A 4,829-nucleotide genomic window follows, 5' to 3' on the forward strand; every position below is an offset into this window, starting at 1 on the left:
ATATGCTGCCTAGAAGCCAGGCCAGGCTCTGCCACTTTGGAATTCACAGAGCTCTTTCTCTTCTTCCCTTACACTGGAGAAATCTCTTTTTTTGATCTGAGAAAAGCCTCTTTCCTTTCTATTTCTTCTAACATGTTTGTTCTTTACTGGCAATTTTTTTCCCTCCCTCTGGGGCTCAAAGCTCTGTGAACAAAAGTCACGAAGTGTTGTGGGAAACGTCAATTTTCTGCCCTTCTACAAGCCTGCTGGTGGCCAAGAGGGCCAGGACCAGCTACCTGCTTAAGTGAAGAAAATAAAAGGAGGAATATATGGAGAGAAAAATATATGCAAAAATATTAATCTCTTAAAGTATTATCCAACTATAGAGCAACAGGAACTCTCATACATCACTGGTAGAGGTTTAAATTGGTACAACCTCTCTGGTAAATAATTTTACAGTATCTATTAAAGATGAACATATACATGTCAGAAATATCATCATTAAGTATATAGCAAGTCTAAATGAATGCTTATGGCCACCAAAAGACATGTACAGGAGTGGAGTACTTGTAGCAGCACTCTTGTTTTTTTTTTGAAGGGGGACAGGAGTCACTTTTTTATTGACTCGGCTGTGTGTTCTGAAGTAGAGATGCTTTGGGTTTAAGAGCATTCTGCTGCTTCCTGTCTTCTTTCTGCAACTTCTCCTGCTGCCTGAGCTGCCATGCCTATAATCCAGCATCCATTTCCTGTGACAGCAGTACAGCTCATCTCTCAAACTTTTCCCTTTGAGTTTGTCTTCAAAGCTGGCCTTTCACTGGAGGAGAAGGGCGGCCATCCACCTAAGATCAGTCTGGGAGCTCCGTAAGGGGCTGGTAGCCAGAGGGGCTGGAAGCAAGGCCCTGCTGGAGTTGCCACTGGCTGCCCATGTGAGCCTCAGGGCTGCAGTGCAGCCTCAGGACACCCAAAGCAGCCATGCTGAGGCACAAGAGCCAAAAGTGGGCGTGGTCTCGGTAGCCAAGGGCGATGCTGTGTGGGAAGCTATAGCAGCAATATTCTTAATAAGCCACACTGAAAATAATCCCAATGTTTATCAACCATAAAATAGCTGATATACAATGGAATATTATACAGCAGTGAGAATAAAACAATATGTAACATGATTGCCTCTCACAAATATAATGTTGAGCTAAGGAAATTAGGCACAAGAAAATTATACAGTATGATTTTATTTACACATAAAGTTTTTTAAATGGCAGAGACAAGCTGTGATGTTGAGAGTCAGTATAGTGGTCACCTACAGGAAGAAGGGAAGGGGTAGTATTTTAAAGGAAGCACAAAAGAGGGGATTTTGGATGCTGGTAATGTAACAACAGACTGGTTCCAAATAGGAAAAGGAGTATGTCAAGGCTGTATATTGTCACCCTGCTTATTTAACTTGATATGCAGAGTACATCATGAGAAACGTTGGGCTGGAAGAAGGACAAGCTGGGATCAAGATTGCCAGGAGAAACGCCAATAACCTCAGATATGCAGATGACACCACCCTTATGGCAGAAAGTGAAGAGGAACTAAAAAGCCTCTTGATGAAAGTGAAAGAGGAGAGTGAAAAAGTTGGCTTAAAGCTCAACATTCAGAAAACGAAGATCATGGCATCTGGTCCCATCACTTCATGGGAAATAGATGGGGACACAGTGGAAACAGTGTCAGACTTTATTTTTCTTGGCTCCAAAATCACTGCAGATGGTGACTGCAGCCATGAAATTAAAAGACACTTACTCCTTGGAAGAAAAGTTATAACCAACCTAGATAGTATATTCAAAAGCAGAGACATTACTTTGCCAACTAAGGTCTGCCTAGTTAAGGCTATGGTTTTCCCAGTAGTCATGTATGGATGTGAGTTTTGGACTGTGAAGAAGGCCGAGCACTGAAGAATTGATGCTTTTGAACTGTGGTGTTGGAGAAGACTCTTGAGAGTCCCTTGGACTGCAAGGAGATCCAACCAGTCCATTCTGAAGGAGATCAGCCCTGGGATTTCTTTGGAAGGAATGATGGTGAAGCTGAAGTTCCAGTACTTTGGCCACCTCATGCAGAGAGTTGACTCACTGGAAAAGACTCTGATGCTGGGAGGGATTGGGGACAGGAGGAGAAGGGGACGACAGAGGATGAGATGGCTGGATGGCATCACTAACTCGATGGATGTGAATCTGAGTGAACTCCGGGAGTTGGTGATGGACAGGGAGGCCTGGCGTGCTGCGATTCATGGAGTCGCAAAGAGTCGGACACCACTGAGTGACTGAACTGAACTGAATGTTCTGTTTCTTGACCAGGGTAAGTTCAACTTGTGATAACATCAGTAATACAGTGGGCTTAAGACATTGAAACACTCTAAATATCCATCAGCAGATGAATAGATAAAGTGGTACATATATACAATGGAGTATTACTCCATTGTTAAAAAGAATGAAATAATGCCATTTGCAGCAAGGTGGATGGACCTGGAGATTGTCATGTGTTAAGTGAAGTAAGTCAGACAGAGAAAGACAAATATCATACAATATCACTTATATGTGGAATATAAAAAGAAATGATACTAATGAACTTATTTATCAAATAGAATCACAGTCATAGGAAATAAACTTACCATTACCAAAGGGAATAGTGGGGAGGGGGAGAGATAAATCTGGAGTTTTGCATTAACATATACACATTATATATAATAAAGAGCTTCCCTGATGGCTCAACAGGTAAAGAGTTCGCCTACAATGCAGGAGACACAGGAGATATGGGTTGGATCCCTGGGTCAGGAAGATCTCCTAGAGGAGAAAATGGCAACCCACTCCAGTATTCTCGCCTGAAAAATCCTATGGACAAAGGAGCCTGGCAGGCTACAGTCCAGAGTCACAAAGAACTTATTTACAAAATAGAAACAGAATCACAGTCATAGAAAACAAACTTATGGTTACCAAAGGCGATATCAGGGAGGGGGAGAGATAAATCAGGAGTTTGGGATTAACAAATACACACTACTATATATAAAATAGGAAAAACAACAAGGACCTACTGTATAGCATAGGGAACTATAGTCAATATTTTATAATAACTTATAATGAAAAAGAATCTGAAAATAGAATATATATATACACACATATATATATATATATAACTGCTATACAGTTGAAATGAACACAACTTTGTAATTATACTTCCATAAAAATGCATAAAAATAATATAGTGGCTAATGATTTTGTGTTTTTGTGTATACAGCCAATAGAAAATAGAAAGTTGAATTTAAAAAAAAAAAAGCCTGTCACACCAATTAGCTAACTATAGCAATAATCCAGGTGGTAAAGAATAATGGCCTGAATAATTTAAGATTGTGGAAATAAGAAGGGAGAGTGAGTGAAAGTCACTCAGTCGTGTTCGACTCTTTGCGACCCCATGGACTATACAGTTCATGGAATTCTCTAGGCCAGAATACTGGAGTGGGTAGCCTTTCCCTTCTCCAGGGGATCTTCCCAACCCAGGGATTGAACCCAGGTCTCCTGCATTGCAGGCGGATTCTTTACCAGCTGAGCCACAAGGAGGGAGAAGCAAGGATCAATGAATGACTGGATGTGAACAGCATAGAGGGAGAGGAGTCAGACAATGCCCAGGATTTAGGCTCGGTTGTTCATTGCTGTTCAGTTGCTAAGTTGTGTCTGACTCTTTGTGACCCCATGGACTGAAATACACCAGGCTCCCCTGTCTTTCACTATCTTCTGGAGTTTGGTCAAATTCATGTCCATTGAGTTGGTGATGCTCTCTAACCATCTCATCCTCTGCTGCCTGCTTCTCCTTTTGCCTTCAATCTTTCCCAGATCCAGGGTCTTTTCCAAAGAGTCAGCTCTTCGCATCATGTGGCCAAAGTATTGGAGCTTCAGCTTCAGCAACAGTCATTCCAATGGGCTTGGACAACTAGGTAAATGATGGTGGGATTAATTGAGATAGCGATCATTGGAAGAGGTAAGACTAAAGTGAATGAATAGGTATTGAAGTCTGATTGGCACATAATGAGCTCATAAGGTCTATGGGACATTTATGTGGAGAGGCGGTCTGGCATAGGGTTTTAAAGTGAGGGTTGATTTTTGCTTCTGGATATAATGTAATAAACACACACCTCTTTATCCGCCACTTAACTCTAAAACTTGTACAGAATACATGAGCAACTGTTTGAGAACTCAATACATATCAGCAGACAGATCAGAGAACCATAGAAATAAAAGTAACACCAAACTGGTGGAGAGTTTACCACTTTTGTTCCTCCAGCACCTCCCACCACAAACTCAACACATTCTAAGGGCACTGAAACATGTATACTATCATGTAAGAATCGAATCGCCAGTCTATGTCCGATGCAGGATACAGCATGCTTGGGGCTGGTGCACGGGATGACCTAGAGAGATGTTATGGGGAGGGGTGAGAGGGGGGTTCATGTTTGGGAACGCATGTACACCCGTGGTGGATTCATGTCAATGTATGGCAAAACCAATACAGTATTGTAAAGTAAAATAAAGTAAAAATAAAATTAAAAAATAAAATAAAATAAAATAAATAAATAAAATAAAAACTGGAAGTGAGCAGTGATGCAAAAGGAGATCCAGGAGGAAGCCGCTGGTTTTGCATGGAGGAGCAGCAAAGGGAAATCCTAAGCTCCAGACGGAGTGCAGGACATACACAGGGCTCTCTCCCCCGCCCCTTTTTTCCTGTTCTCTAGTGCCCCAGTCACCAGGTTGTCCCACAGTGGGGGTGGAGGCAGAGGCAAGGAGCAGCCGGAAACGGGAAATGGCAGAAGCCAGAATTCTGAAGAACTT

General features: G+C 41.9%; 1 pseudogene; it reads right to left on the reverse strand.

Annotated features, from left to right (window-relative positions):
- Positions 1–639: 639 nt before the first annotated feature.
- LOC138071408 (large ribosomal subunit protein mL52 pseudogene) lies at positions 640–953 on the reverse strand (annotated as a pseudogene).
- Positions 954–4,829: the final 3,876 nt, after the last annotated feature.

This window comes from Capricornis sumatraensis, chromosome X (genome assembly GCF_032405125.1).
Source record: "Capricornis sumatraensis isolate serow.1 chromosome X, serow.2, whole genome shotgun sequence".
NCBI lineage: Eukaryota > Metazoa > Chordata > Mammalia > Artiodactyla > Bovidae > Capricornis > Capricornis sumatraensis.